Here is a 10,657-nt window from a genome sequence, read left to right as displayed (position 1 = left end):
CTAATGTGTACTTGATTTGACAGCATAGAATCATGATTTCTATGTACTTGATTTCTCCAACAGCATAGAATCATGGGGAAAGGACAATCTTTTCAATAAATGGCACTGGTTCAATGAGACATCTACATAGGAAAAAAACCAATCTTGGTACTTACCACACACTCACACAAATAAATACCCATTCCAAATGTGAAAGGCAGAATGGTCAGTCTTGTAGAAGAAGGTTTGGCTAACTTGTTCTGAAAAGAGCCAGATATGAAACATTTTGGGTTTTACGTGCTTTGGGATCTGCTGTTGTCTTAGGCTCTATGAAAACACATAAGCAGGATTGTGTCCCCATAAAAGGAAAAGTTGATTCAAAGACATAGATGTTGGAACGGATGGACCACCACTTGCCAATCTCTGCCCTAGGAGGTGACGGGGGAGAATATCTTCATAATCTTGTGTTAAGATTATTAAGCAGCCACAAAAACTACTAACCATCAAGGAAAAGCTACAATAGACTCCTTTAAATCTGATAACCTGTTCATCAAAAAAACACCACTAAAACAGAAAAGCAGTCTACAGAATGCAAGAAGTTATCTGAAATACGTGTGACTCGCATGTAGTTTTAATAGAGAATATATAAAACTACAAATCAATAAGGAAGACAATTCAATGACATGATCAGACATGTCCCAAAAGAGGATAGCCAAATCGCTAATGATAAATTGCCCTTAGGAAAATAAAAGTTGAAACCAAAATGAGACATCACTCATACCCATCAGAATGACCCTGATTTAAAAGTCTCCATACCAAATGTTAACAAGAATCTTGAGCATGCGTACTGTTGGTGGAAGTGTAAACCACACACCTGTTTTTGAAAACTCTGTGGCAAGTTTCTTCTGAAGCCAAATATATGCAGAGCCTATGACTCAGCAATGCCACTTCTCAGCAAAGCCCCACAGACATGTGTACCAGAGGCATGTAGAGGAATGTTCTCGGTAGCATCACTTAGAATAGCTTCAAATTGTAAACCACCTAAATGTCCTTCAAAAAAGGTCCAGACCAAAAAAAAAATAAAAACAAAAACATGGTATATTTATAGAATGAATACTGAACAGTGTTGCGTTCAGAACATGGTACACTACAATGGCAGTGTTCAAAGCCAAGATTCTCTTTCTCCTGCCCTCGGGGCTCTCACTTCTTATTCACCCCAGAGGTGAGCCATAGAAACTAGAATCCATCTTCCCCAAGGCCAGGTCCTAGAAGCCAGACCTCTCTGTCCCCCGAAAGGCAGTCATAAAGCCCAGGAATATTACTATTTCCCCACCTCTCTGTGTAAGACTTGCCATAAAGGAATTCTCTGACCTACCTTGTTTGACTGTAGGTCATTAGACTTCCATTTTGGAGAGGTTCCTGACCCACAGAAAGAGGGAAACTACAGACAGACCAAGAGGAATCTGACCAGACAGGTCTTGCTGGGATTCCCACCGGGTCTCCTGCCACTGGATCCTACCCTTTTTGTACCATCCTGGGTCTACAGGATGAAAGGCATAAAAACTGAGGGTTCACCCTGCGTCTTTGGGCCTTCAATTTGAGGGCTCCTGTGTCATGTGAAACTAAGGTCAAATGTTTGTTACGGTTTTCTCCTTTCAACCTGTCTTCTGTTTCGGGGTGTTGGCTACGACTCTATGATGGACAGGAAAAGGATCACCCCTTCCCCCACCTCTAAAACAGCAATGAAATGAGTGAGCTCCCATTACAGGTAAACACATCGAAATCTGCAAATAGAGCGTCAAGTGAAAGTAGCCAGACCTCAAAGAATACAGAAGGTGTGATTATAATGACATGCCATCCAAACACAAATAAAGCCTGCTCACGGTGTTGAGTCAGGATGGCGGTGATCTTTAAAGAGAACGGATGGGTTTTGGAGGGGACATGGAGTGAGGTTTTTGGGTGTTGATGATGCTCCATTCTTCAACCAGGTTGATCCCAAAACAAGGGTCTTCATTTTGTGGTGGCTCGTTGGACTACATCCTTGTGAGCCTATGTGTATTTTTCTGTACTACGTAATACTTCAATTAAAGGTTTTCAAAAGTCCACTGGAGTTTGGGGGTTTTGTTTTTCTTTGAAGCTACTGCCTCACCTTCCAAATACATGCTGTAGTCCCCAGAGCAGGGCAGATTCAATAGCCATAGAGATGCTAAGATGGAAAAGCAGCCTGATAAAGAGGCATGGCTTGGAAGCACCCACACGATCTCCTCGGACTGGCTCGAAGACTGGGAAGGCTCCAATACGTCCAGCTCAAAATGACACCTGGCCCAGGGACCCCCTTGCAGAAGGAAATAGCCTCTGGGCACAAGAAAAGCTCATCTCAGGATTATCAGGTCAGAAGAAGTGTAAAGTAATTCTGTTCTTCTAGCAACTGCCCCATGTTGGTCCCTCTGTCCTGCCCTGTCCATCCTCATTTACGTCTTGTAGGAAGTGGCTTTACACATGGGACAGTGGCTCAGACTTAGGTGTCCCTGGAGACTGGCTGCATTGGTTAATATACTGGGAGATCTATTATTTTTAAATGCCTGACAGTACAGAATTTTATTCCTGAGTCCAAGAAACTTTTGTCTTCATGAGATAGAGAGAATTTTAATCAGAATAGAAGATTATTTATTCCATCTCCTTCCTAGTTTCCTCTTCCTTGAAATCTCATTTGAGACTTCCTAAATCCAAGTCCTCTGAGCATTCCCCGGTAGCCAAGACCACTACTGGTGCCAAGAACTTTCTCCAACAGGAGCATGTCGGCTCCCTGTCAGTGTCCAGTGGAAGCTAAGGCTGACCCCAATGACCTGTTTTCATAAGCTTTGGTGGTTACCAGAATCCCCACAGACGGCAGGCAGGGGAGGCTGTAGGTATGTCCCCTTGAGTATGGCTTAATGGGAAGACACAGCCTTCAGAGTCAAAGGGGAAGATACAATGTCCACACCCACGAAATGCCCAACCTCAGACCAAATGACAGACTTGCTTAGAATCAGTCTCCTCAATTATGAAATAAAGAAAAGTGTTTGCATTATAAAGAAGTTGTATGTTGTTTCAGACAGCTTTTTCGCTGCTATGACTAAAAGATCTAACCAGAACAATTGTAGAGGAGGAAAAGTTTATTTTGAGGGCTCACGAATTCAGAGGTCTTAGTCCATAGAAGGCTGGCTCCATTCCTCAGGCTGGAGGTGAGACTGAACATCATGGTGGGAGAGTGTGATGGAGGGAAGCAGCTCATGTGATGGTCAGGAAGCAGAGAGACTCCACTCACCAGATTCAAATATATACCCCAAAGCCACGTCCCAATTCCCACCTCCTCCAGCCACACCCCACCACTTCAGTTACCACTCAGTTAATCCTTATCAAGGAACTAAATCACTAACTGGGTAAGACTCTCACAACCCAGTCATTTCTCCTCTGAACCTTCTTGCACTGTCTCACATGTGAGCATTTGGGGGACCCCTCACATCCACACCATAACATATGTGAAACATAAGACAACTTATGTGCCCCGTACCGAGGCTGACACACAGTAGGAATGACACCACAAGAGCCCTGACGGTGACCAGGCATGTTTTATGTGCTGTGTACAGTCATCCTTCCGTATAAGCAGATGATTGGACCCAGAACCCCAGGGTCCCCTGGAGACCAAAGTCCACAGATCTGAAAATTCCTTGCATAAAACAGCATAGCATCTGTGCATTACCTCGACATCTTCCTGTGTACGTTAAATCACCTCTAAATTTTCCCTAAGAACTGGCACAATGTGAATGCTTGGTTAATAGTTGTCCTACTGCATTGTTTAGGGAATAATGACAAGAAAAAACTCTGTACTTGTTCAGTACAGACACAATTTTTGAAAAAAAAAATGTATTTTCCATCTGCAGACAGCTGAATCCACCGATGAGGAACCAGAAGATGCAAAAGGATACTGTATTCAGTGATTCAGTTAATCGTCACGACGACCCCAGGAGTAGGTTCTGTTACAATTACCAACTTATAAAGGAGGATCCGCAGCACAGAGAGGTCGAGCGGCTTGCCGGAGTTCGGATGGCTCTGCAGGGGTGGGGTGGGGGCTGAGGGGCAGTCTGGCCAGAGCCCACGTTCCTACCCACAACACCAGACGGGCACCCTGTGCCCAAGGTGGAGGCCACAAAGCATGGAGTGTTTGCTTCTCTCAACTCTTCTTGCATCTTTTCTCACATATCCTGACGGCATATCAAATTTTTAGGTTTAGAAAGAGAGTGGTAAGGAGAAGCCTTACCTGGCTTACCTGGGTAGTTTCTCCCATGGAGCAGATTTCATCTCCTCAGTGAAGAATTACAGGGAAGAGGGCAGCTTTGGTGAACTCTAGCCTCAGCAGCAGGCACACATTGAGCACCTATGGTATGCTCAGCTCTGTGCCAGGTGAGAGGAAACAGAGGCCAAGTCAGATTCTTCCCACTCACCCCTCCTCCCAGAGGGACTCTTAGTCCACATGGAAACACTGGGCATCGGGGTGAAGAGTAAGCTTGGGGCTGACGAAGGGCCGGTGCTCACACAGGGAGTGCTCCCTCCTCCACCAGCTTTCTCAGGGGTTCGAGTGAATCCAGAGCCCACCCCCGCCCTGAGCCACACAGGAGAGCCTCTCCACCTGGGTGTTCTCTGTTGCTTTGCCTCTGAAACAGGAGGGACATTGTTCCTAACTCCTGGACACACTTGCCAGCAGCAGCCCTGGACTTTCCAGAAATTGCTTTGCCTTCATAGAGCAGGTTTTAATTTTAACTCCCTCCCCTCCTCCTTTTCTCATCAAAAGTTAATTAAAACACTGTGCAAGCACAGAACCCACTCACTGTGATTAGCAAGAAAGGAAAGAGAAAAGGAAAAACTGCATTTCGTCGTCGTATCCCACACCAGGTTGGCAGGGTCCCCCCGGGTTCTGCTGAGGCTGGAACTACAGACACTCCCTCCTCCAACCCAAACCCCTGCCAAGGGCACTGTGCCTTGCTGGCCTCCCAGACCCGCGGGCTGAGGGCAGCGGCCAAGCCCTACAGCGCGTACCTGGACAAACAGAGGAAACTCGCTGCTGTCTCCCTTCCACAAGCAGGATCTCCTCTCCAAAGCCTGGGAAGTGCCCTCACAGGGAAGAGACCCCTTTGGGACCATCCAGGTCCCAGTTCAGCATGACAAGGTTGTCAGCACCGTTGGCAGGGGAAGCTGAGAACAGGAACCAGGACTTGGAGAACTCACCTGGGACCCTTTTTCCTGTTGCTTTGGTTCTCCAATGTGAGTGGGTTCTCCATCGCTATGACAGATACCTGGGATAAGTCAACATCAAGAGAGGAATGGCTGGGTGCAGTGGCACAGGCCCCTTATCCTAGCTGCTTGGAAGGCTGAGGCAGGAGGATCGCAAGTTCAAAGCCAGCCTCAGCAACTGAGCGAGGCCCTCAGCAACTTGGTGACACGCTGTCTCGAAACTAAAAATAAAAAAGGGCTGAGGATGTGGCTCAGTGGTTAAGTGTCCCTGGGTTCAATCCCTGGTACCAAAAAGAGAGAGAGGGGAATGGTCTAATATGGTCACAAGCTCTGCTGCTTTGGGCCCGTGGTGAGGCAGAAAATCATGGTGGAAGTGATGGCAAAGGAAACCGGTTCACCTTACGGTGGTGGGAAGCAAGAGAGAGAGACAGAGGTCAGGGGTCTAGTGTCCCCTTGAGGGCCTGCTTTCAATGACCTAACCACTGGACCCTACTTCCCAAACATTCCATAACCTCCTCAAAGCACCACAGACTGGAAAACAAGCCGTTAGCATGACCGTTTGGGGGACACTGAAGACCCAAACCATCACACCTTCTCTGAGCCCTGCTAAGACGGATGTCAAGGTGGGATAATTCACGGAACTTCTGGGATTTGGCTCGAGGCTTCTGAGATAAGATCATACCTTCAGAACTTTTCCAGGATTGGCCCAAGAGCAACGGTGACCATTACGGCCTCAGCTCTAGTGATCCCTGCACCGTGGGGGGGCTTCCTGGGTCCACAACCTGTTGGAATCAATGGTGATGCTTCTCCTCCACCAGACCCTCTTGGAACGTATGTAAAGGGCAGGAGGGAGCAAGGGCAGTCCCCCTGGATGCCACCTTTGCTTCCCTCTTTGTGTGCACTCCTGTTTGCTCTGCAGAGCAGTGGGAGTTAATCCCAGGACTCCAAGGGCTGGGAAGGAGGAGAGAGTTGACAGCTCCCAGCAGGGGACAGAGTGGCGTCCTGGTAGAGCTCTCTGGAGCTATAGCATTGATTTTCCACTGAAGTCCCCAAGTGTGGATGAATCTACAGGCCTCCTTCCAGGAATTATCTGACTCTGGGGAGACAATAAGAAAGGAACCCAAACTATTTTTGAAAAGTTTTCCAAAGTTGGTGAATGCCATATATGGCCCCATTGGCTTTGAAATCTTCTGGGCTGGAGGGAGGAGAAACACGTGATGGTGTGTGACTTGTTTAGAAGCTTTGGCCAAGGCCTAGATTTCTCTGAACTAAGACTGAGGAAGCAGACTGTCCCCTAGGGCCATGGTGCTGACTTTGAGTTGGGATCTTGGAAGCGATCCTGTAGATTAGGAACAAAGATGCTGGTTATGCTTGCACAACAGGGTCATAGATCTTTTTTTTCACTCTGGAGTCTTTATGCAGGAACTAGGAAACGTGATCTTTCAAGTGGTGATCGGAGCAGAAGGGCTGCTGAGTTTGAGTCTGGAAGCAAACAACTCACTTGTGCCTTGGCTTGTGTCTTAGGTTGGATTCCCCAGAAGCAAACCCTGAATAATTCATGGCAGGATTTTCTCCAGGCCATTTGGGAAATGGGCTGCAGAGAGGAAGGTTGCTGGGACTGAGCACAGTACCAAACAAAGCCTCGGGGACAGAGACATCGAGATGTGACTCCCACTGTCCCCAGGGCTTCCTATGACAGCCACTATTGTGCTGATCAGGGCCAAGAGAGCTCAGTGTCCGTGCCACCTACCCACCCATCATCTGCTGGTCAAGGGCTGTTATTTCTGGAAGGAAGTGAATGTCCATCATTGGTTTCTCAAAATAGTTCCAGGACCCTGAGGGCGGCTCCCTGCTGGACAGAGACACAAGTGCTGCTTGGCACACCTGGGACTGGGTGCATGAAAATGATAAAGGGCTCCCAACTGACTTGGTCCCAGCCCCTGCACCAGCCCTTGACTGAACTGCCCCAACTCCTACCTCCCAACCTCCACCAAAATATTCACCCATTGAAGTCCTAAACCCCAATTGGACTACATACACAGATAGGGCTTTTAGGAGGTAACTAAGATTAAATGAGATCATAAGGGTGGGTCACTCATCCAATAGGACTGGTGGCCTTATAAGATAAGAGGATGAGTCACCGAAGATACCTTCTCTGTCTCTTCCCATGCACACTTAGTGGGGAGGCCACGTGAGGATATAGCCAGAAGGCAGCCATCTACAAGCCAGAAAGGGGTCCTCCCTAGGAGCTCAGGTAACCAGCACCTTGATCTTGGACTTCCAGAACTGTGAGAACTAAATATCCTTTGCTCAAGTCACACAGTCTGTGGCATTTTGTTATGGCTGCCCAAGCTAAGATCAGACCCGGTAGCCCTGGCTGAGAAGTCATTGCCAATTGTGTACAGAACAGGTTCACTACCTGCAAGAGAACTCTGTGGCACACAGGGATCTGGGTGGTCACTGTGGATTTTCCAGTGCCCTGGGTCCTGCCATAAGCCCACAGTTAAAATCCATCAGTGTCCCTGGGCTCTGTCCCCAGCATTGCCTCAACTTTTTCTGATCCTCGTGTTCTTTGTTGGACTGCATGGAGATTTGTCAAGAGCCAGACCAGTAGGAGGATACCAAGGTACACCTGTGTTTCTCCTCTATTTCCCAGTCACTCCTTCTGAAAAGAATGTAAAACCCAGTAGCCAAAGAATCGGCGTAACTTCCTGGCCATCCTTCAGGTTGGAGACCCTACAGTGAAGTCGGACGGAACCCTCTGGATTATAGATGTCTAGCCAACCTGCTCGCATGACCCAGAAGTGTGACTTGGGCAGATGGTTGTTAGCATCTGAGCCCCCAGCCTATCCTGCCAGGGAGAGACTTCTGAAGTCACAGTCCTCATCCTGTATGAGCAAGAAATTGCTTCTTGAAATCCACTGTTGGATTGCTTCTTGAAATCCTCACTGTTGGCTTCTCAAAAGCGTGGTGCCTAGCAGGGGCCAGCCAGCCCAGAGAGGAAGGAGGAGCGGGATGCAGAAGTGGGCTGGGGAGTAGTTTCACCTCCTCCTCCAGAATGCAGGGACAGAGAGGAGTCAGGAGAGCAGAGCAGCGACCCAGAAGCAGAAGGATCCAAGCTACTGGTTTTGTCCAGCGAGTCATGCCACGCCACCGCGGAGCCCCGAGGTCCCTGTCAAATCCACTTCCTCAGACTAAAAACAATTCCTCGTATGTAAACCAAAGTGAATGTATTTTTAACATGTCTCAGAAAACCCACCTTCCTGTTGGTTTGGGGGCTCTCTCCCAGTCAACTGATAGATGTCAAGAGCAGCTGCAACTGCTTGGAACTTTCCACCACAGACAGGCGATGGTGACCCCAGGTGACATCTCACTGCGGGTGCCACTGTGACTTTGTGTTGAGAGATTAGAATCTCTAACGGCCTTGTGGTTTCAGAAGGCAAGAGAGGCCAGACCTTCAGAGAGGATGCAAGCTTCAAAAGTCACGGCAGAGAGGTCCAGAAGGACCCCCGCGCTCCGAGGGGTCACTGGTGTGGTTTCCTGAGCAAGGTTTTCTGAGCCAGAACCCGGCGCTGCTGAAACGTTAGCCAGCGGAAACCAGGGGAGCCCGCCAAGCTGGCTGGCAGCTTCCAGATGGGGATGGCATTTCACCCTGTGAGGGCGAGCCGAGAAGGAAGAGAAACCGACCACCTGTCACCACGCCGGAGGACTGGGGCCCGCAGGATAACGGCACTGTGAACACGCATCTTTTCTTTTAAGGGCATACACACGGCGGGTGATCCCTAGGTAACAACTTGTCCTTAGTAAAATAACCCTGTGCACCTGCCCAAGCACTCTGACCCGTTCCCCGGACGTTCATGACACACTGCTTGCCTCCTCCTTGAATTCACCATTTCTCCAAGGAGGTAAGAGATGGGGACGAATAAGGACTTGCACTAAGAGGCCACTTTAAAAGCTTCAAAGAGTGGTCCCCACCGCCAGGAGGCAAGGATAGGAACACTGAGAGACTGTTTAGTCGAATCTCTGGGATAAAGAAATGGAGCCGGAGAGGAACTGTCTAAAACATGTGCTTCCTGAGTACAATGGCTGTCCCCTACAGGTGAGTGACAGAGGCATTTCACTGGGGACCAAAGCAAGGGGTGCCGGGCTCTTGGCCACTGTGTGGACCATGGCTGTTCACGTCCAGTTCCGCTGAAAACCTGGTGGAAGCCAGAAGCGGGCTCAGGAGGGCAGGGCTCCGGCCTCTCGACTTCCAGTTCATTCAGAAGCTCCTGCCTCTTCCTTGGGGCCTCTTTCACTGTGGCTTTCAGCCCCGGACTCCATGTCATTTTCTGCTCACGGGTAAACAGAGGAGTTCCCCTCAGGCTGCCAGCAGCACCCCTTCCTCTCACCCTGAGGAGAGAGCAGAGAGGGGGCGAGGCCGAGCCTGCCCAGAGATGGAGTTTTGAGACGTGAGGTAATTAATGTTGGTTCCCCGTCTACGGCTGGAACCAGAGGGAACTTGGCAGGGCCGGGAGGAGGGGAGTGCCGGCTTCGAGGGGGTCTTTATGTTTGGCCTGGATGCCGTCCAACCTCACACTCAAGCGAAAGCTTCAGAAATGTCGTGTGACCAGAGAGTGCATGTTTGGGGGTGAGGGTGGGAGGTGGAGGGGGCTGCCAGCCACGGAGAGGAGTGACACTGAGCAACTCAGCCTGAACTGCAGAATTCAGACCCTCGTGACCACCGAGAAGGAGGCACCCTCACTCCCCCAACCCCCGGAATCCACATTTCCATCACACACCTGTCCAAGGGGCCAACAGAACCGGGTTTCAGTTACTGACTCCAATCCCCACTAACACAATCTAGTGCTGACCAGAGCTCAATCTCGGGACCTCCCTGACCCTCGGCTTCTTCAGTTGTGAATTGGAAGTCTGAATCCGGAATCAGGCCTCATTCCATTCAGAGCACAATGGCCAAGGTGATCTCTGGGTGTTGGTCACTCTTGTTTCCAAGGTGGAGTTGAAAAACGTTGATTGGCTCCATCCATCCGTTCCTGGCTTTTCCAAAGGGCCTTTTTTCCTATTTCACGCAACTGCCTCTGCAGAGAGTACATGTGTAGGAAAAGCATATGTTTGCAAAACAGATGAAACATTTGCGTATAATATCATTTTCACAGTAGTTAGTGTAAACAGGGAGAAACTTATCTTCGACAAGTGATTAGGAGTGGCTTTCATGGGTGCCTATGAAATGACAGATTGTGCAATTCTTAGGAAAAAAAAAATCCCTGAAGGGGAAAACCCCACAAGCAATCCTTTTTTGACCTTGGGAGGAAAAATTACATGCTCGTTTGCACGTGGAAGATAAACTCTGCTCCGAAGTTTACATTCACAAAAACCTTGGTGGCTTGCTCCTAAATAAATCGAGAAC

This window comes from Marmota marmota, unplaced genomic scaffold (genome assembly GCF_001458135.2).
Source record: "Marmota marmota marmota unplaced genomic scaffold, marMar, whole genome shotgun sequence".
In the NCBI taxonomy this organism is placed as follows: Eukaryota; Metazoa; Chordata; class Mammalia; order Rodentia; family Sciuridae; genus Marmota; species Marmota marmota.
The sequence above is the reverse complement of the archived record's forward strand: the minus strand, read 5'-3'. Positions refer to the sequence as shown.